The sequence below is a fragment of the Macrobrachium nipponense genome, chromosome 3, assembly GCF_015104395.2.
Source record: "Macrobrachium nipponense isolate FS-2020 chromosome 3, ASM1510439v2, whole genome shotgun sequence".
NCBI classification, from domain to species: Eukaryota; Metazoa; Arthropoda; class Malacostraca; order Decapoda; family Palaemonidae; genus Macrobrachium; species Macrobrachium nipponense.
The window spans coordinates 118,563,228-118,586,467 of record NC_087202.1 but is presented as its reverse complement, the minus strand read 5'-3'; the positions used below and the strand labels follow the sequence as shown (position 1 = coordinate 118,586,467).

The 23,240-nt window shown below is 47.9% G+C and overlaps 1 pseudogene; it reads left to right on the top strand.

The window, feature by feature from the left end:
- The first annotated feature begins 1,623 nt into the window (after nt 1–1,623).
- LOC135222484 (zinc transporter ZIP11-like) lies at nt 1,624–21,921 on the top strand (annotated as a pseudogene).
- Nucleotides 21,922–23,240: the final 1,319 nt, after the last annotated feature.

Below are 23,240 nucleotides of genomic sequence, written 5' to 3'. Positions count from 1 at the left end.
TTAACAGATCATTCGTTGTATAGATAAACGTCTGTTTGTTGCAGTGGCGACGAGGTGTTGGACCCTCCTCCGGAACGGCTTTTCTGCGCGTGGTAAACAACTGACCTGTCCTCAAAATGCAAGGGTGCGTTCTTTTGTACGGCTTTTTTGAGGGGATTTTTATTGTTTTTTTACTTATTTATTTTGGCTTGTGATTAACCCTAGGACATTAAAATTTTTTATGGCTTATAGGAATGGTTTATTGAGTTTATATTCAAGATATTTATGGTATAAATGGCTCAAAATACGAATTTATTTAAGGAATTAACAACGAAAACATCGCTTGGTTTAACAGTGATGTTGTGGAAACATGTTTTTTTTCTTATTTATTTCGTTTATTAGCGTCAATGAATGACGGGGGATTTGTTGTAAAGGAATGGTTTATTAAGCTGTAAATAGATTTGTTTACTGTATAATTAACTTCTATATACTTTGCTTTCTGATAAACCTATCAGTCAGTTACAACAGACTATATTATAGGAAAATGGTTTAAATAGCTAGGAATGTATAAACAACCACTTGCTTTCTGTGGTAAATCCTGTGTGTCATTTTGTTATATACTTTTTTGTATTCTATATAATATTACATAGATAAGTATAAATATATTGAATGACTAACAGATGATGCACATTTTGAGTAAAAACACTACATTTTGATAGTATTAAAATTGCGATTTTTAATTTTTTGTGTAATTCTTGAGTTATTGGAGTATAAAACACATGTAATTTTATAATTAATTTTAACGATGAAATCTAGTACCTATTTGATATATAGTTTTTATCTATCTGTTACGTACATTAAAACATTCCATTTGTGTGTACCAATTTCGTAATGGATCTTAGGTGGAGGAAGAGGAAGAAATACTCAAACAAACATAAGGTAAACATACACAAAAACACAAACCAACAAACTTTGCCACATCGGAGATAAGTTGGATTCATATAGAACGCTACTGTTCGGATTTAGACCGATAATGCATATAATCATGTCCTTTTATTTATAATTATATTCTTGTAAATAAAATAATATAATTACGAGAATTATAATATATATGATCCATAAATACTTATAAAAAATTATGTATTAATGACTGGAATAACTTTTTAATAATAAATAACCCCAAAATCTCTCGTAATCCGGAGAATGTCATTTTAATTCATCTGTAAATAAATGAAACTAGGATTAACAGCAAAATGCATCTAAAATGCAATAATATATAATAAAATATAATTAAAATATGAAAAATAATATATATTAGAGATAAACAGCTTTTTAATTACTTTTTAATAATAAGCAATTCAATTTGTCATAACTGAACGCTCCATCTAGGGTGAAGGTCACAATTTAATTCATCGTTATTTTAATAAGATTAAACAAATTTGCGACAAAATACAATTACAATACAATAAAATAGAATCAATAAATGGTAATATCCACCGAAAATAATACATTGGTTAGTATAAACAGACTTTTAATTATATTTTAATGACAAAAATAATCCAATTCGTCGTGACTGAACTCCTCCGCTAAATGTAAACAACGTCCCAGGTGGCGTATTTTGACAGGTCGCCCCCCCCATATGACCCCCTCCCAAAATTAGGCAATTTTGGCCCCCCCTCCTCTCATCACCGTTACTCTGAGGGTCACGTGACTGATTTGTTGTGGTAAATATATTGTTTCGTTTATTTCAAATATATTTATGTACAAATATTGTAAGGGGTATCATAAGAAACCCAAGGGTATTAGCCTAGTAGTAATGGGGTATGCGTGTATTGGCGGGGCAAGCCCTCCCTAATTTCGGTCTCATGAATAGGGGTTCAGTCTCAGGATTATTTTACAGATTTATCTATTGTAGGGGTACCCTAAGATACCCACCCTTACCCTAGGGTAAGGCAAGGGGTATGTGGGCCAATGCCCCCTAATATTGGCAAGAGGATTAGGGCTTTGCCCCACCTCAGTGATTATTAACGCTTTTTTGCGCTCAGTTTTAATAACGACAGCTCGATAGACCCTGTGCTGACGCGTCTACCCTAGAGTTGTCTAGGGTATACAGGGCCATAGAAGCCTTTAGTAAGCATGGAGGGTCAAGTCAGGTCAGTTTGGGTTATGTCACGTCAAGCCTAAGGGTTGATAGTTACAGTCACATAAACATCAGTCTGTTATGTATGACATCACAGTCAAGGGGTGGGGACGAAACCCCCTTGGGCCAACCCAGGTCAGGGTACAGCACCCCTAGGAGTTGGGTACACTTCAACCAATAGGATCTTTAAACTTTTTTGTACAATTCCGACATGAAATTCATGGGCTTAGGCCAGCCCGATGTTGCTAGCCCTTTGGTACCATAATAGAGCAGAACAGGCTAAAGTTGACTTGAGTGAAAGATGTTTACGAAAAACATCAGATTATTCTATCAATGAAAATACACTAAGGTATAGTTATATGTTATTAAATTAAGTACCTGTACCAATAGGCTTAACTTCTGAATGCAGTGGCTAATAAATAGGAACAAGTTGAAGTGAAGCTGTACCTCTGGCAGACCTATCCGAGCAAGCCTAGGGTAGCTTATGCTAGACTATAGCATTTGTGTGGATTATAGCATTGCTCATGGTTATGACTCGTGCAGGTTACACATTACCCTGGCCTTTGCTTTGTGATGCCACTTTAAAATTTTGTTTGGCATTACTGTAACAATCTTTTTTATTTTTCTCAAATTTTACAACAGCTGCTTGTGAGTTTATTTATGAGTATATTAAGATTTTCATTAGTTTTCCATTACTTTTAAAATATGGGTGTTCTGTTCCTCAAGAATATCTTATTGGGTAGAGGCAGAATAATAACAATAATAATAAGTTTGTGGTTGAACTTTCCACTCAGCAATTACTGGAGAGGTTATAAGATGTGAATGTTAATTGCTCTCACATGCCACGATATTTATAATGTAACACCTGTCATGCTGCCTAGTCTCAAATTGACTATTTGAAAATTAAGATTCCTCAGATTCTGTTGTTCAGTGCTCCTTCTTTTTTGTCTATATTGGTTGTAAACACTTGATCATCCATCACTTTCACCCATGAGTGCATGTACTTGAGTGGAAGTTGGCCTAACAAGATCTTGTATATTCCAGGTAGCTGCCGTCTCGTTTTAGCCCGACACAATGATTGAGGGAGTGTCCCCTGTGCTTCAGGCACTCTTGGGCACTCTGCTGACTTGGGGCCTGACCGCAGCAGGATCTGCGGTGGTGTTTCTGCTTGCCGGAACCCAGGTTTGTGTGAATTATGTTTAATTATGATTAACACATTTTATGTCAGTTAAAATTCACTTTTGTTTTCAGACCTTAAACTGTATTTATCATCTTAAGAATTCCATTAAGTAGGCTAGTTGGTCTAATTCTCTTTCTTCTCTCTCTCTCTCAGGAAGGTTACTCATGCTGTGAAAACTCACCAATATAAGCTCTTTCTTTCCCCTTTTGTGCAAAGTTCATAATTTTTTTTTCAACATGGACTAAAAAAAAAGCAGATATTTAGATATTTTTGATATTTTAGAAGCATTGTGGAACCTCACAAACCTTCTCCCATTGCAGAGAAAAGTTTTAGACAGCAGCCTGGGATTTGCTGCAGGCGTGATGACGGCAGCTTCATTCTGGTCCCTGTTAGCACGGCCATAGAAATAGCAGAGACGTCTGGATCCTATGGAGCAGAGGGGGAGTGGGCTTTGCTTTCCTGTTGCTGTGGGCTTCCTGGCCGGTGCTCTTTTCGTGTACGGAGCTGACCAGGTGATGGGCTCCACGATTTCCTCTCTCTCAGTGTTGCTCCAAGTCAGTTTGAAGTTTATGTTTCATAGTGTATTTTGTATTGTTTCCATGAAAGTTATACAGTGTTTCTTATCTAAAAATGTATGTAATAATGTGCAGTACATTTGATTTTCATTTGAGATATTTTCTGTACACTTTGTCTTTTCTAGTTTTACATGAACTATACCCTGGGGTTAATGAGAGACAAACAACAGGTGTCTATACAATACTACTTGCTAGAGCTGGGTAGCAGAAGAACAATTCTTGACTAATAAAATATGATTATCTATGGGTTTAAAAGGAAGTTGTTCCGATACGTAATACAAACCTCGGTCTTTAACAATAGGAAGTAGCTAAGCGGCAGCTGGAACGGTCGTAAGCTTCGAACAAGGGGAGAACGGTAGTTAACTGCTTGTCCGATCGTCGCGCGCCGCGCGACTGGGAGGTAAACAAATCACTTTTGCTTTCGGCCGCGGGTGTGAAGGACGTGTTCGTCATCGCTCTCTGCCCGCTTCATCGTCGTATGCTTTGTTTATATTGTGTTTTCTACTAATAGTTTGTTTGACTGCTTGAAAATGAAACTGTAAGTACACTGTTTTCATTTTCATTACTAATTATGAACCTTGATTATGTCTCGGTGCCGAGGGCGGGCGCGCTCGCGCCGAGTCATGTTTGTTCCGACACGGCATACAAACCTTCGGTCCTTTTACAATAGGAAGGTACTAGCGGCAGCTGGATAGGTCGTAAGCTTTCGAACAAGGGGTTCGGTAGTTAACTGCTTGTCCGACAGGCGCGCGCGCGCGACTGGTAGGTAAACAAATCACTTTTGCTTTCGGCCTGCTGGCGTGTGGACGTGTATCATCGCTCTCTGCCCGCTTCATCGTCGTTTGCTTTCGCATGATTGTGTTTTTCTTTTTCTATGTATCTAGTGAAACTGAATTGTAAGTACAATCATTTCATTGAATTCAATTGTGAATTAAAGGATCTTGGTCACAACGCCCTCCGATACCGAGTGCCGGGACTGAAGGGCGTAATTGCGGGAATTCATTGTCCCAGAATGATCCTCGTATTGTGTATGCTCGGTGCCGAGGGCATGGGAGCGCTCGCTCCGAGCGTATATTGGGTTGGAAATGTGTAGATGAAAATCGTAAGTAAGTGCTCTTTTCATTTATATTTTTTTGACCTGTATGCCCGTTGCCGAACGAATGCGCTCGGCACGGAAACTTATTCAGTATGAAAGTGGAATCGCAAGTACAGTATTCTTTTTCATTTTCATATATTATTTTTTTATTGTAGCAATACTCATTTTGGATCAGTTTCCGAGCTTGCCCGGAGATTGATCCTTCCCCCTTTTTATTTTTGAATGAAGTGAAATCGCAAGTGCAGTTCTTTTCATTTTCATTTTTTTTATTGAGATTGCATTGTTGACTGGGATCAATGTTCCGCTATTCACGGGAATTGATCCTTCCCCTTTTTATTTGTATGAAGTGAAATCGCAAGCGCAGTAGTCTTTTCATTTTCATATATTGTTGATTGCATCAATTCATTATGGATCAAGGTTTCAGAAACCTTGATCCATGAAGGTAAGGAATGAAACCTTTCACCCTGCGCTCGGTACCGAGGGCGCAAATGCGCTCGATCCGAGCCCTTATTCATTGTGAAGTGAATCGTTTTTGGCAAGATGCATTTTCATTTTGTTCCTTATTATTGATTGCATCAATAATTATTTGGTTCAAGTTCCGCTCAGTCAGGGAATTGATCCTTATGCCTTGTATTCGTGCCGATGGCACGATTGCTCTAGGGCTCTTATTTTGTTGTTGGGTACATGGGTACTGTGCGGGGGTGGGGAACGAGACCCCCCCCGCTCAGTTCCCACAGATGGCTCTTCCCCTTGGGGGGGGGGGGGAGGTTATCGGCGTTCTTCTCCTCGCCCGATCCGTCGAGCGCGGGGGAGGGCGCTCGGTGCCCGATGTACAATTGTATTAGGGGTCTTCCACTCGTTCTGAGGGATCAAACCCCCCGCACGAGGGGATTTCCCCCCCATTAATCGCTACTACTATTATTTCCGCAGGTGCTACTGCCACGAGGGTGGACCTTGGTGAGGTAATGGGCGTTCCTTCCAATTGCAGAGCGTGCTGGTGTCCAGGGGCTGCGGTTCTATGTCTGGGCCTACTGCGGTCACCCATGGAGTGGTGACCACGCAACCAGGTGACGACGTCCCTCCTCACCTGGTGTACTCGCCTCAAGTTGGTAACAGTCTTGCCTACAGCCGCTGTGAAGTGCCGTTCGCCGTACCGAGAGGGGGGCGTGCCGCCGCCGCTCGTGGTTGCCGCGCTGCAGCGACCACACTTCCGCTGCCCTAGAACTCGCCCCTGGACCTGCCGCCGGTACCAGGATGTTGCTGGCTGCTGCTCCACTTCCTGTGTTTCCGGTGCTGCCTGCCGTACCTGCCGATTCTGGGCTGACTGTCCATGCAGTTGCTGCGCTGGCTGTCCCTGCCGTTGCTGCGCTGGCTGTTCCTGCCGTTGCTGCGCTGGCTGTCCCTACCGATGATGTGCTGGCCGTGCCTGCTGTTCTGAGATGCCCATACCTGCTGATGTCGCCCTGTCTGTTCTGTGGTGGTACTACCCCAGACTTTGGTCTGTCTGTACAGGTGCGTCCGGGCCCTGTGGCTTCGGCTACAGCAGCCCCGGCTCCGCCCTGGATAGCAGATCTTACGTCTGTCCTGAGGAAGCTGACGAAGAAGAGGAGGAAGGTGTCGTGGTCGTCGTCTTCATCTTCTTCATCGTCGTCGGCCGCCGCCTCTTCCCCTTCGACTTCTAAGGCTTTACAGCCGAGGAAGAAGAAGGTTGCCTCCTCCCTCCTAAGAAGTCTCCCTCGGGAGCTTCTAAGGACCCGTCTCACCTCGGTGGGACGGGAGGGTTCCTTCCGCTGGTCCTCCTGCTCCTTCGGGAGCGGGGCCCGTCTCTTCTTCCGCAAGGAAGAAGACTACGGGGACCAGAGGGGTACCGGCTAACACCGGTACTCCCTCGCCTGGTGTCAGTGGTTCTGCCACTGCATCAGGGTCCGTCTCGGCCTCTCGTTCGCGGGAGGTACCGAGTGTACGGTCGCCTACCAGCGACCGTGCAGCCAGGAACCAGACCTCTGAGTCCGCTCAGCGTCAGGTTACGGCACGGGGCGGAAGACTGGTGACAGCCGCTCATGCGACTCTCACCAGACCAGCTCTCACTCTCGCGGCGAACAGCTGGCTACCCGGGGACGTGACGGTCCACGACCGACCACGGGCTGAGGCTGGGAAGAGGTCCTCCCGTTCGCCGGTGCCAGCCACGGCTGGAACCAGCGACTGACGTGCCGTGAGGACAAGCACCGGTCTCACTGTGACAGTGGAGCCTGCAGGTCGCCTAACCGTCGCTCTCACAGAAAGCGACCGGGTACGGCAACCAGCACCAGCTCTTCTGACACTCGAGATCGGGGCCGCTGTGCTCAGTCCAGCCGTTCTCCACAGCGAGACGGTTCGACCAGGCCTGCAGCTCGATCGCCACCGCGGGTTGACGATCGCCTGCAGCCCTCCAAGCCTGCTGGTTCTGCCAGCGAGCAACGAGGGAGCGTCAGGTCTGCCTCTCCCGTACCTTCAACCACCTCGGGTTACACCGGGAGGAGCGAGTATTGAGGAGTGATCGTGAGGGGTGCGCCCCTCATGATCCCACCACAACGCCCTACGTGCCAGGGCACGGTTCCTTGGAGCCGGGGCCAGGGCGTATGCGCAAGTGGATGGGGAAGACCCCGAGAGGGCTGTCGCTGTTCCCCCTTCTTAGGAGGAAGGTTCTCGGAATATGCTCTTGTTCGAATGGGCTTAACGGTCCCACTCTGCAAGATGCTGTGACTTCCGAGATCCAGAGGAACTTTGCCGAGGTTACGGCGCTGATTCGTCAGCACAATGACCTCGGGGAAGGATCGCCGCTCCCACCAGCAGAGCCACGTCTCGGCTCGAGTCGTTTTGGGGCCCGAGAGGGAACCCAAATCGACGGTGGGTCGGCCGCGATCGGAGCTTGCCGACTGTGTTGAACCAGGTAGTCTCTCGTCTCCGGACAAGAAGGCTCTCTCAGTTCTGGACGGTCGAACAAGCTACTTCACCTCCTCTACTGCGACAGAGGCGTTTATACGTGTCTTCGGACACCGTATTTAAATACCCCTTCGGTCCTCTGAGGTTTCGACCTCGACGAGGACTGAAATGAGTCGGAGCGTATCGGCTCTCTACTGTCAGGTGTCGATCAGACCCCACCCAGACGACTTCACAGTGGCGGCAGATACTTACCTACAGTATGAGTTCGTAACCCTCCTCGGGAAAACGTTTTCTCCTGACGATACGTTTTCCCAGGCTCTGAGAGGCCATCGCCGTAAGGCGATGGCTGTTCCTTTTATTCTCCAACTGCTAGATCCGCTGGGAAGGCGAGCCAGTATCCAATTCCGCCCCCATTCCTCTCTCCTTACGGCTACGAGGGAAAGAAAGGGAGGGATCCTACAGAGATTTCTCTGTAAGATCCCACGTAGGGGCTGCGCTACCGGGGGGACCTTCGGGTCCTACCTGACGTAAGCCCCGGTCATTGAGGAGGGATCCTGCCCCTTTCTCGATTTCTACGGGAATCGAGAGGACCACCAGCCGATATCGTCTGACGAATTCGGTGTGGGGTTTCGCAGAGTGCTTAGAATTCTACGGAATTTCTAGCGCACTCAGAGTGTTCGAGTTTTTACGATCTCCAAACACTCAGGCGAGACCACGGTCCAAAGTAAGCGAGAATCCCCGATAATTGTTACACGATAATCGGGAACCTCGCTTATGCTCGAATTCCTGTAATTTCTAGCATTTGGAAGAAGACCGCTGCTGAAAGAAGAGTATCTCACAGTATGCGCTTAACCTGGAATAGAGAAGAACGGACGGGAACTTCCAGTTTGGCTTGAACTATCGTCTTCGGTATTCTGTTCACCATTGAAGCTTTCCTTTGGGAAGACTTCTCCTTCACTCTCTTGAATAAGAGAACGAAGGCGGTCGATCTCCAATCCTTATTCTCATTCCTCGAGGGGAAAAGAATTTTAGGATGGAGGTCGTGGTACAGAACCTACAATACTACGTATATTACCCCTCGCGACATGATTCTTTAACAGTTGAATTGTCCGTGGGGTAGGCGCATACCGTAGTTAACTCTACGGTTTGTGACCGAGACGAATTGTATCTTAATTGAACTGCAACTCGGGGTTGCCTGCAACCTCCCAGCAGTTATCAGTTTCGATTTTAGATACTTGGTATTGTCATGACAACACCAAATCAGCTTTTATATTTACCGAAATCCGTTTCGGTTAAATATAATTGCTCGAGCGTATTCTTTATGCTCGATGGTTCTAGCCGAACGTATTCCTTCGTGGAATAATGGATTACCTGGCAACTCAGGATGACGAGTCGCCGAGAGCTACTGCGTATTGAACTGCCTGATAGCGGCTCAGTATCAGCTAGGTCTCGGAGATGCACGGTCGGTTACGTCTCTCTCTCCCCTGGTTGGATTGACTACCGAACCGTATCTCTGCCCAACAGTCATGGACTTAGGTCTCTGATTAACGGGGATTCTCGCAATAATGAAGGACATCTACTGCTGTGACGCTCGATTTCATCGCCTTTCGACATTGCGAGAATTTTCAACAGAGATATCTCTTGGACTCTGTCATCTTTCTGTTTACCGCACGGTAACAGAAGTCTGTACTAGTCAACCGCTGCATCGCACTGCGATAATGCGAATGATTTTTGCAGACATCTGAGTTTGTCTTCAAAATATCTCGTATTCGTAGGTGTGCAATTTCATTGCTCGCCCCGAATTAACAGATATGTCAGAAGACATCGCCTACTCTCCGACCTGACAGCTCTACTTCCAAATGTTCAGCCCATGAGAAGCAGTTCTTCAACGTCACATAGTGTTGTTTCTCCTTACCCGAGAATCAACTATACTATGAGATATCTTGCCATCAAGGACCTCGGTCTCTAGAAGGCAATTGACTTTCGCCTGTTGGGCACATGCCTTAAGAGAGTCATCACCTTGCCTTCTGGCATCGGTGACGAACAAATTATTTGTTTAGTCTCTTGGCATAACCCTGTTAAGGCGAAGGTCACGTGACTTGCTCGGTGGTGCTCGGGACAACTTGCCTCCTACCGAACGCAGTCAGTAGGCAGCTGTCAGAGCGCCCAAGTCTGTTACGAACTTTTCGCTGTGGACTAGGTTCGGTTGTTCCATAACAATCTTTTCTTCGTCCTAACGGCTTGTCACAGTACCCATACCATCGACACCCACCATTGAGTGTCGGTGTCCTATCCACTACCGAGAACAACAACTTCGCTGCAGACGGATAGACCAGTATGGGTACAGGACATCACCGAAGTCGAGAAGAGGGATAGGTCATACGACAATTCCCTTCTTTTCCTCTGAGGTAATTGCATGACTTTCCCTGCGAAGTCAAGCATCCAGGGGATGGGGATTCGTGACGCTCGATTTCGTACCGAATTCGTAGCGAAGACTCTGAACCCTTCGGTTCCTGACGATCGGTTAGAGTCCTTCACAATCCCCTCCCTAATGGGCGTCAACGCCTTCGATGCGAAGGAGATGCTGCTTTGTCCTGTGAAAGCGCGACCGCGCTTACTGAAGAACTCGACATCCCAGGCGGAGTGTTGAAGACTCTTCGTCAGCACCAAGATGACCTAGAAGTACACTCCCTCGAGTTACACAAGAACTTCCGTCCGGCGCAGGCTGAAGGCAGGGGTCTGTACAACCAGACCACTGGCACCATCCTTCTACCTTTTGGATATTGCCCACAGGTCCTTGGATCGTTTTCCTTAGGACCCGTGGTGGCTGCTCAACACGTTGTCTAGCTAACCCAGACCCTAGCAGGCTGAACAGGCATCGAGTCCTGGTGTGACGTAAGTAAAATAGATAAGTGAATGAGAGAGTGACTGGCTTCTCTTCCTATCTTTTTCTACTCTCACCTGTGGGTAGAGGGATACGGTCATCCACCTTGCTGGATAAGGACGAGATGCCGGTGAGCTACTCGACAGAGCCCCATCCTATCCTTTCACTAGGGATGGAGCGAATATCCACCACTTCCTCCTACAAGGGGGTGGGGGGGGAAGTGGATGCCAACAAGAGACAAACCATAACGTTGTTGCCTCTTGCAAATTAGGAACTTGTTCTTGTTTGCTGGTACGAAGAGATACGCTTGCCTCTCTTAGTACTTGGTCCAGAGGTCTGACCATTGATCCTGCGGTGCACACCCGATCAATCGGACAGAGGCTTGGATCCCTCCCTCGCTCTTACGACCAGGGAGGCTTCCAAGGTTGGGCGAACACCAGTCTGTTCACAAAAGACTCAGATTCCACCACCCAAGAAGTGAGTCTTCCTATTGTAAAAGGACCGAAGGTTTGTATGCCGTGTCGGAACAAATGACAATTTGTCAAAATTGCATTTTTCTAAACTATACAAACCTGAGGTGGCCTTTTACACATAGCCCCACCTCATGCCACCCCTCACTCTGCAGTTTTTGCTTGGGCCAAAAGCAAAAGTGATTTGTTTACCTACCAGTCGCGCCGCGCGCGCGCTGTCGGACAAGCAGTTAACTACCGAACCCCTTGTTCGAAAGCTTACGACCTATCCAGCTGCCGCTAGTACCTTCTATTGTAAAAGGACCTCAGGGTTTGTATAGTTAGGAAAAATGCAATTTGGACAAATTGTCATATTTGGGCGAAAGGGTGTAATTGAAAAATGTAAGTACTTTTTTCTTATATTTTGCCCTGTTCGTTCGTTACCGAGAGTGTGATTGCGCTCGGCACGAACTTTTAACTTTGTATAATAGAATGCAATGAAAGTGGATTCGCAATTGCAATATTCTTTTCATTTTCATTTATTGATTGCATGAATTTAATCTGGATCATTTTCGTTCTTACCCGGGAATTGATCCTTACGTTTTTTTTTATGTGAAATGAAGAAATCGCAAGTGCAGTATTCTGTTTTCATTTCATATATATTTTATGATAGCATCATATTATTGGATCAAGTTTCCGTTCTTACCCGGGGGAATTGATCTTTTCTCCTTCAAGTATGAAGTGAATCGCAAGGGCAGTATTCTGTTTCATTTTCATATTACTTTTCACTGCTGTGCGGGGGTGGGGGAAGCGAAGGTCTGCCAGGAAGTTGGTAGCCGATTCTTCGTCTTCCTTCCTGCCCCACCCCCCGCTCAGCTTCTTCATTGTATTTTGTATTTGGGGTGGGGTCTTCCTTGCGTTGGGGTGGGGCATGTCCTTCCCCCCGTGCGTGAGGGAACCCCTCGTTTACTAATCTATCTATGTTACCGCAGGTGCTACATCCGTTGGAGACGACCTTGGATGTAGATGTAGATCCTCACGAGGTTGTACTCGTTGTCTGGGGGCGAGAGTGCTCCCGCAACGAGCCCTGTGTAACGTGTATGCATTCGTCAGAGGCGCAGTGGGTGCTGTACGAGGACACAAGAAGTCATCGGAAAGTCCAGTGACTCCTTTGGTAACGGACGTCCAGTTTGTACTCGGGGTCTTCCGTCCGCTCTGGGTGGGGTTTCTCTCCCCCCACCCGGCGCGAGGAAGCCCCTCTAATTAACCCAACCCGACTGTTGCTTCCAGCAGGTTTGCCATCAGCGAGGACGACCTGGGACAGTTGTTGCGGGTAGTCGCTGGGACTGCAGGGGTTGATTCAGCGGTTGGCGGGGTCGGCAGTGGTCACTCATGATACGGTAAACCACTACAACAACCACAATCTCGACACCAGCATATGAGATGTCACCGCACCTGGTGTACACACCACATGTCATGTCGGTAACACCCACGGCTGCAATCCAGAACCAATTCCTGCCGTTGCCAATCAGGAACGGTGCCACCGCCACCTGGGGGTTCTTTGTATTGCCGACCCCGGACTGCCGCTGCCCAAGAGTACCCCCCTGGACCTGCCGCCAGTGCCGAGGATGACGGTAGCTGCCGACAGGATGCCTGTCTCTCCGTGGTACCTGCCGTGCCTGCCGTACCTGTTGCGGTCCCAGCCGCTCATTCCCATTTCAGATCAGGTGCCTGCTGCTCATTCACTTTCAGATGTTCCTGCTGTCCTGGACCTGTTCCTGTTGTTCCTGCTGTTGGTGATGCTGTCACAGTCTCAGGTCTTTCCGGACAGGTGCAGTCGGGCCCTGTTGCTTTCGGCAACTGCCCCGGCTCCCTCCTGGATGGAAGACCTGACGTCTGTCCTGCGGAGCCTGGCGAAGAAGAGGTGTCGTCGTCCGCTGCCTCTCCTTCCCCTTCGACTTCTAAGGCCAAACAGCCGAAGAAGAAAAGGTTGCCTCCTTCCCCCCTATAAGAAGACTCCTTCGGGATCTTCTAAGGGGCCCGGCTCGCTCAGGCGAGCTGGGGAGCTCTTCTGCTGGGTCCTCCTGTTCCTTCGGGGAACGGGGGCCCGTCGCTTCTTCTGCAAAGAAGAAGTCGACGGGGACCAGAGGGCACCAGCCTCGGCTGGTGCGTCCTCACCTGGTGCTAGCGGGTCTGCCGCTAAACCAGGTTCCGTTTTTTTTTTTTCTTTTTTTTTTTTTCTCTCGGCCGCTTCTCGTTCGCGAGAAGCACCGAGTGGGACGCTCTTCCAAGAAGACCGTCCAGCCAAAGTTTTGACGCCCGAGCTCAGCTCGCCGTCAAGACAGCGGCGCGGAGCAGAAGACTGGCGAGAGTCGTGCACGACTCTCGCCAGGCCAGTGGACGCTCTCTGCAGCGATCAACTGGCTGCTCGGGCTAACGTGACGGTCGCTGATCAGCCACGGGTTGAGGCGAGGAAGGAGTCCCCGCGGCCGCCGGTACCAGCCACGGCTGGTACCATGCGACTCGACGCGCCGACCGAGGACGCTGGCCGGTTCTCGACGCGACACAGAGCCTAGCAGGTCACCCGTCCGCCGCTCCCGATGGGATACCGGGCGGACGGACGACCAGCGGCAGCTCGCCTGACGCTAGAGATCGGTCTCGACGTTCTCAGCCGAGCCAATCGCCCCAGGCGAGCGGTAAGGCTAGGCCTGCTGCTCGACCGTCACCCGCGGGTTGACGATCAGCAGCAGCCCCTCCACGCACGCTGGTCCTGCCAGCGAGCGAGGGAGGAGCGTCAGGTCTGCCTCTCCCATAACGGGTTGAGGCGAGGAAGGGGTCCCCGCGCCGGCGCTACCAGCCACGGCTGGTACCAGCGGCTCGACGCGCCGAGCGGACGCCCGCCGGTCTCACCGTGACAGCGAGCCTAGCAGGTCACCTGACGCCGCTCCCCATCGGGGACCGGGCGGAGACGGTAACCAGCAACAGCTCGCCTGACGCTAGAGATCAGCGTCGACGTTCTCAGCCAAGCCTCTCGCCTCAGGCGAGCGGCAAGGCTAGGCATGCTGCTCGATCGCCACCGCGGTGTTGACGATCAGCAGCATGCCCTCCAAGCACGCTGGTCCTGCCAGCGAGCTAGGGGGGAGCGTCAGGTCTGCCTCTCCTGTACCTTCAACCTCCTCGGGCTACGCCGGGAGGAGCGAGGCGGGACCTATGAGTGATCGCGAGAGGTGCGCCGCTCGCGACCCCGCTATGACGCCGTATGGACCAGGCACGGTTCTAGGACCGACCAGGACATACGCGCAATTAGCTGGAGGCGACCGTCAGGGGTCTGCCGCTCTTCCTCCTTCTGAAGGAGGAGGAGTATCTAGGGATCTTGTTCTTGTTGGAGGGACTGGACGGTCCTACTCCGCAAGACGCGGTTACTCCCGAGATACAGAGGAATTTGCAGAAGTCATTAAGCTGATTCGTCAGCATAATGACCTGCGGAAGGATTGCCGCTCCCACCAGCAGAGCCCACGTCTCTGCTCGAGTCGTTTTGGGGCCCGAGAGGGAACCCAAACCGACGGTGGGTCTGCCGCTATCGGAGCTTGCCGATTCTGTCCTCGAACCAGTGCTCTCGTCTCCGGACAAGAAGGCTCTCTCAGTTCTGGCCGTCGATCAAGCTACTTCCACCTCCTCTACTGCGACAGCGGCGTTTTCTACGTGTCTTCGGACACCGTATTTAAATACTCCTTCGGTCCTCCTGAGAGGTTTCGACCTCGACGAGGACTGGAATGAGTCGAGGACGGTATCGGCCCTCTCCTGTCAGGTGTCGATCAGCCCCACCCAGACGACGTTCACAGTGGCGGCAGACCCTTACCTACAGTGAGAGTTTCGTAACCACCTCCGTGGGAAAACGTTTTCTCCCCTGACGATACGTTTTCCCAGACTCTGAGAGGCCATCGCCGCAAGGCGATGGCTGCTCCTACTCTTCTCCAACTGCTAGTTCCACTGGGAAGGCGAGCGAGTATCCAATTCCTTCCCCATTCCCTCTCTCCTTACGGCTACGAGGGAAAGGGGAAGGATCCTACAGAGATTTCTTTGTAGGATCCCACGTTCGGGACTGCGCTTACCGGGGGGACCTTCGGGTCCTACCTGACGTAAGCCCCGGTCGTTGAGGAGGAATCCTGCTCCATTCTCGATTTCTACGGGAATCGAGAGGACCACCAGCCGATATCGTTTGACGAATTCGGTGGGGGTTTCGCAGACTGCTTAGAATTCTACGGAATTTCTAGCGCATTCAGAGTGTTCGAGTTTTTTACGATCTTCAAACACTTACGCGAGACCACGGTCCAAAGTGAGCGAGACGAGAATCCCCGATATGTTACACGATAATCGGGAAAACCTCGCCTATGCTCGAATTCCTGGAATTTCTAGCATTGTGAAGAAGACTGCTGCTGAAAGAAACTATCTCACAGTAGGCGACAACCTGGAATAGAGGAGATCGGACGGGAATATCCAGTTTGGCTTGAACTATCGTCTTAGTATTCTGTTCACCATTGAAGCTTTCCTTCGAGGAAGACTTCTCCTTCACTCTCTTTGATAGAGAACGAAGGTGGTCGATCTCCAATCCTTATTTTGTTTTCTTGAAGGAAAGAATTTAGGATGGAGATCGTTGTTCAGAATCCTACAAATATACTACGTATATTAACCTCGCGACATGATTCTGCTAAAGCAGTTGAATTGTCCGAGGGGTAGGCGCATATCCTAGTATTCTACGGATTGCGACTTAGACGAGAAGTATTCTAATTGAACTGCAACTCGGGGTTGCCTGCAACCTCCCAGGAGTTTTCAGTTTCAATTTTATATACTTATGGTTTTGTCACGACAACACCATTTCAACTTTTATATTTACCGAAATTCGTTTCGCCTAAATATAATTGCCCGAGCATATCTTTTATGCTCGGTAGTACTAGCCGAACGCATTCCTTCGTGGAATGGAATGGATTACCTGGCAACTCAGGATGACGAGTCAGCAGGCTCAACCACTGCGTATTGAGCTGCCTCATAGCAGCTCAGTATCAGCTGGGCCTCCGAGATTCACGGTCATGTATGTCTCTCTCTCCCCTGCTTGATTGACTACCGAACCGTATCTCTGCCTAACAATCATGGACTTAGGTCTCTGATTAACGGGGATTCTCGCAATAATGAAGGACCATCTACTGCGGTGACGCTAGATTCCATCGCCTTCGACATTGCGAGAATTTTCAACAGAGATATCTCTTGGACTCTTTCATCTTTCTGTTTACCTCACGGTAACAGAAGTCTGTACAAGTCTCCCGCTGCATCGCACTGCGATAATGCGAATGATTTTGCAGACATCTGAGTTTGTCTTCAAAATATCTCGTATTCGTAGGTGTACAATTGTTCATTGTTCAACCCCCCGAATTACAAGATGTGTCAGAAGACATCGCCTACTCTCCGACCTGACAGCTCTACCTCCAAATGTCAGCCCATGAGAAGCAGTTCTTCATGGCGGCTTTCACCTGTGTTTTCATTACCGAAGAACGCCCCCCCCGCTTTCATTGCAACTACGACTTCTCACCGGACAGCAATGAAATAGCGGGTAGCGTTTTCAGTCATTTGTAAGCACAGGTTATGAATCTTGAGATCCTTCTCTCGATTCATATGTGAAGACGTAGGTTGCATTCAATATCTACCTTCGTCTTCAACGGTACATAGTGTTGTTTCTCCTTAGCTGAGATTCAACAAACATGAGATGTTTTACCTTCAGGGATCTCGGTCTCTAGAAGGCAATTGACTTTCGCCTGTTGGGTACATGCCTTAAGAGAATCATCACCTCGCTGTCCGGCATTGGTGACAAACAAATACATCATTTGCTTTGGTCTCTCGGCATAACCCTTTAAAGGCGAAGGTCACGTGACTTACTCGGATGCTTTGACAAACTTGCCTCCTACCGAACGCAGTCAGTCGGCAGCTGTCAGAGCGCCCGAGTCAGTTACGAATTACGCTATTGACTTAGTTCGGTTGTTACACAGCAAACCATTACTTCGTTTTAATAGCTTGTCACAGTACCCATACCATTGACACCCACCATGGAGTGTCGGTGTCCTATCCACTACCGAGAACTTCGCTGCATGGGGATAGGAGGATGCGAGAGACTTCGTTGCTAACGGACAGACCAGTATGGGTACTGGACATCACCGAAGTAGAGAAGAGGGATAGGTCATGCGACTATTTCCTTCTTTTCCTCTGAGGAACTGCATGACTTCTCCTGCGAAGTCAGGCACCCAGGGGGATGGGGATCCGTGACGCTCGATTTCGTACCGAACTTCGTAGCGAAGACTCAGAACCCTTCGGTCCCTGACGATTGGTTCGAGTCGTTCACCATCCCCTCCCTAATGGACTTCACCGCCTTCGATGCGAAGGAGATGCGCCTTGTCCACAAGAACTTCTCCTTGGCGCAGGTACTGAAGGCAGGGGTCTGGTCCAACCAGACCACATGCCCTTCCTTCTACCTTCGGGATATTGCCCACAGGTCCTTGGATCTTTTTCCTTGGGACCCGTGGTGGCTGCTCAACACGTTGTGTAGCGAACCCACCAGACCCTCGCAGGCTGAACAGCATCGAGTCCTGGTGTGACCGTAAGAATGGATGGAATGAGAGTGTGACTGGCTCCTCTTCCCATTTTTTCTTTTTCTTCCCCTCTACTGTGGTTAGAGGGACACGGTCGTCACCCTGCTGGATAAGGACAAGATGCAGGAGCTACTCAACAGAGCCCCATCCTATCCCTTTCACTAGGGATAGGAGCGTGGTATCCAACCACTTCCTCCAACAAGTGGGGGGAGGAAGTGGATGCCAGCTTGAGACAACCCATACTTTATGTTGCCTCTTGCAAACAGGAACAAGTTCTTGCTTGCTGGTACGAAGAGATACGCTTGCCTCTCCTCTTAGTACTCGGCCCAGAGGTCTGACCATTGATCCTGCGGTGCACACCCCGATCAATCGGACAGAGGCTTGGATCCCTCCCTCGCTCTTACGACCAGGGAGGCATTCCAGGGATGGACGAACACCAGTCTGTTCATCAAAAGACTCAGATTCCTCCCACCAAGAATCAGTCTTCCTATTGTTAAAGGACCGAGGGTTTGTATTACGTATCGGAACAAATGACAATTTGTCGAAAAATTGCATTTTCCTAACTATACAAACCTGAGGGTCCTTTAACATAAAGTCCCTCCTCATTGCCACCCCCTCACTCTGCGTATTTTGCATGGGCCAAAAGCAAAAGTGATTTGTTTACCTCCCAGTCGCGCGGACTGCGCGACGATCGGACAAGCAGTTAACTACCGTTCTCACCCCTTGTTCGAAGCTTACGACCGTTCCAGCTGCCGCTTAGCTACTTCCTATTGTTAAAAATTAAAGGACCTCAGGTTTTGTATAGTTAGGAAAAATGCAATTTCGACAAATTGTCATTTTCTGTAACATTCAGATAATTAAAAACCATACAAAGTATTAACTCCCATCAATGTTTAAAGTCTCAAGAGAAATCAGATACAAAGTAACAATTCATCCTTATACAAAATGCAAAGCCTCCTTTAGTTATCTGATCATTCTTTACCTGTATCTTACAGGCGTTTTCATCAGTCAAGAAAAATGATGATCTAAGGTATGACTACCATCAGCCGCCATCGTCCTCATATAATGAGAACTATTCAAGTGAGTATCTTATTTTTAAACTGTTGGAATATTTTGTTTTGCATGTGCTGGACTAGATAAGGACATCAAGTTGACTGTAGTAATGCAGACTCAATTCATTTGTGCTTGAATATGTGGTACATTTAGTCAAAGTCAGCGCAGGTTTAATGTGTTGACTCATGATTCATTTGAGTCTGATTAACTGTGCCCCCACAGGGGTTTAGTGCCGTCATTGCCCCTCACGGAGTGCACTGTAGGGATTACTAAGGTTCTTTGCAGCATCTCTTCGCCTGACTACTTTAATTCCTTTTACAGAACTTTACCTCCGTTCATAGTCTCTTTCTTCCACCTTCTAACAATTGATTCATAGTACAACTGCAAAAGGTTTCCCTCCTGTACACCTTTCAAACCTTTTACTGTCCATTTCCCTTTCAATGCTGAATAACCTCATAGGTCTCAGAACTTGGCCTTTCACCTAAATTCCATACAGGCAGTCCCTGGGTTACGACAGGGTTTCCGTTCTTGAGACGCGTTGTAACCCGAAAATCGTCGTAAGCCGGAAAATCGTCAAAAATCCAAAGAAAACCTTACTTTTAATGCTTTGGGTCCATTGAAAACTATGTAAACTGCATTCTTATTGCATTTTTCATAAAAAAACCCTCAAATATTATTTTTCATTTTTGGCGTCATATTTCTTGTGCCAGATGAGCGTTGTAGGCGTCGTAACCCTGGAAATAATGTCTGATGAATATAATTGAAAAGCGCCTTAACCTCGGAACGTCGTAAGCCGAACCCGTCGTAACCCGGGGACTGCCTGTATTATACTATTCACCATGCTTTTACTATCAATCTCAACACTTCCAGGTGATGTCAAGAAAAGACGCAGTGAATCCGTTGACAGGATAAGCCTGGAGGAAGACGATGGGTTCTTGATCGACCACAAATCGCGCAACAAGAACATGCAATGGCGAAGGATTCTCCTGCTGATTATTGCCGTCACTGTGCACAACATTCCTGGTACGTTTGATTTCATGTTCCCCTGCAAATAGATTAGATTATTTACTATTATATACACTGATTTTAAGATTAACTTTTTATCTTTCATCATTATAGCTTGTACAAGCTAAGACGAACAGGTTTTTTTTTATTGTAGTATATGTTACAATGCACCACAAGCAGTTGACGAGTTACTGGATAAATTTTATTGTTGCAAAAATGTGATGTAAAAATAATTTAATTAATCCAATACATTGTTTTAATTTGACTAACTTTTAATTGTAAATATATAAATTTAAAATGAACCTTTATACTTTGTATGTTTGTTTGTATGGAGTTTTTACGTTGCATGGAACCAGTGGTTAAAGATAAAGAACATTTGTCACTTGTCTTTCTACAGAGGGCTTAGCTGTTGGCGTTGGTTTTGGGGCCGTTGGTAAAACGCCACTTGCTTCGTTCAACAAAGCTAAGTAGAGTGAAATCTTTTATTTACGTATTGCAGTGGTCTTACCGAACAATTATACAGCTGTAGGTTCCCTACGAATGGCAGACAATATATTCAAAACTTCCGCGGGTGGCGCCACCATTGCTGATGTAGGTGACGTCATCTCCCTCCACTCGAGGGAGCTACAGGTACAATGCCCAGGTAACATCAATTCGTTCTCTGCCGGCTTCTGGTGAACATCGGTGGCCGATGCGACTTTTTTTCTTCATTTGTTGGGAAGTATTATCTCTCCAATATCGCTGAAGTATTCAACTCCGTGTTTGTAGGATTGAAGCTGAATTTCTTTTCTGCAATTTTGTGGTCTTGCCATCATGTCGGACCCTAGTCCTTCAGTAGTTATGTTTTGCGCCGGAGGGTGCAAAACTAGGTTAGTTAAATTAATCTATGATTCGCACACCAAGTGCATTAAGTGTAGGGGTTGTGAGTGCTCTAGAGAATCTACTTGTGATGAATGCAAGGATGGGAGTGAACAACAGTGGAAAGTTTTTGTTTCTCACTCGGGGAAGATAATTAAGGATAGGAAGAGGAAGGCGGCTCTCAGAGCTGAAAGTAAGACTAGTTTAGCTTCTTCTGCTTCTTCTATCGAAGCACCTGCTCCTATTCCTTCTCCTTCTCTTATTACGTCTCCGATCTTGAGTCCTCCTGCTCCTGTAACTCCCTTGCCAACTTCCCGTGGAGTTTCTCCTGTCACCATTGCCAGCCTCGAGTCTAAATTTGAAAAGAAATTTGATGTATTAGCTAATACGGTGATGCAGTTAGGTTTATCTGTAAAGTCTTTCATAGAAAAGACTTCTAGTGAAGTGAAAAGTGTCCAGTGCAGTGCAATCTGAGGGGGTGGCTGTTTGTTCCGAGAGTTCTCCTAGACGAAGGTCCCTGTCCCGCTCCCCCGCCTCGGGGAGAAGACATACCGGAGGTCCAAGGGAGACTGTCGGGGTTTACCCACAGACAGTCGCTTCCTCCGTCAGTCCTGTGGTGCGACAGCAGGATTCGACTAAACAACATTGGAAAGGTGTGTCGTTCGGTAACCAGTTATCGACAAGAGTTGAGTGATTCGTCGCCGGTTAGACGTCGTAAGTGGCGTGATTCTTCAGTCTCACGTCCGTTGAAGAGACGTTCAACTGAAGAGGTGTTCTCTCCGCCCCCTGTGAAGAGGAACAGAGAAGTAGATATCTCCCAGCACGTCGTGTATCGTAGCTCACTGGACTTCGCCTTGTATTCTTACGACAGCGACAGCCGCCTTCGACTCGGTTGCGGAGTGACCGATTCTGAGTTCATCGAGATCTCGACTCATCAAGCTGCGAAAGTTTACCTTCGACTTCGCATGCGACAGATAATCTTTGACTGGCGCGAGACCTCCGGTGTCGATCGTGTCGAAGTCCACGACCCCAGTTTTGGGTACAACTTCAACTCAAGAAGACGAGAATCTAGTTCCTTTACGTCAACAGTTGCAAGAGCTGATGAACTGGATGAAAGAAAACAAACAATGTACAAAGAACAATGAGTCGAATCAAGAACCATCTCTGTCGCCTATCTCTTCGGATGACGAGGAGGACTTAGAAGCGGACTCTATCCCTCTCTCGTGCTATTTGAAAATTTTACGCTACCTTCTGGACATGTACCCGGATTACTTTGTAGCAGCCGCTCCCAGGTCGCCTGCTTCCATCTTCCTGATGAGAAGGAAGAAATTTCGATCCTCTTCTCCTGAAGCTCGTACTTTCCAAGGCTGCTAAACATTCACTTCGTGATATAGAAGATTGGTTGAAGGTCGAGAGAGAGCTCGGGAAAGCAACTTTCTCCTATCCTCCGTCGAAACTTGTTAAGAAGAGGTATAGGTTCTATGGGAGTGTCTGCCTCCTCCCAGGGGGACTTCTCTGGCCTGGTGGATGCAAATAGGAGGTCCGCGTTTGCAGCAGCTAAAATATTCTTTACATCGCCCAAGTTGGACCATTTGGTAAAGAATATTTTCAAGATTTTAGAGATTATGAGCTTCTTGGACTGGACGATCGGAGCCCTCGCTACGAAAATAGAGGACTGCCCTACTCTCCAGGAGCACCTGGCATCGGACTGGCTTGGGGTTTTGTCGTGCTGACAAATCAGTTCGGGATGGTTGCGATGAGCTGGCCTCTCTCTTTGCATTCGGGACTCTCAAGAAAAGACAGCTGGTGTTCTTTTGTTTCGAGAGGAGTCGCTTCGCCTCAGAAGTCCCGCCCTTTGTTTTTCTCCTCTCGACAAAGGATCATCTGTTTCCCGAAGAAATAGTGGCCAAGATACTTTCCGCACTGGAAAAGAAGTCTACTAATGACTTGCTTGCTCAGTCTTCTAAGTGGGTTTAAACCCTCGACTGTAACGACTACCACCTCGGAATCACCCTTGCAGAAGAAACCCTTTTGAGGGGGTAGGTCTAGACCGTTTGTCAGGCCTCGATCGAATTTCACAACACCCGACCAAGTCCTCGACCAAACCTGACACGAAATCATCCAAGTGATCCTTCAATCCTTCATGCTTCGGTAGAGGGCAGATTGAGCCTCTTTTGGGAGGAATGGAGTCCGAGAGGGGCAGAGCCCTGGGTGACCCAAGTTCTCCGGTTCGGTTACTCCATTCCTTTCAAAGACACTCCGCCTCTATCCAATGTTCCCATCACATTGCTCGCCTACTCTCCAGGCTCATAGAAGTTTGTAGCCTTAACCTGAGAAATAGAGACTCTCGTGCAGAAGGCTGTCATAGAGATAAGCGACAGACCATCCCCGGGGTGTTTTCAACCGTTCTGTTCGTAGTCCCCAAGTCATCAGGGGGCTGGAGGCCCGTACTGGATGTAAGCGC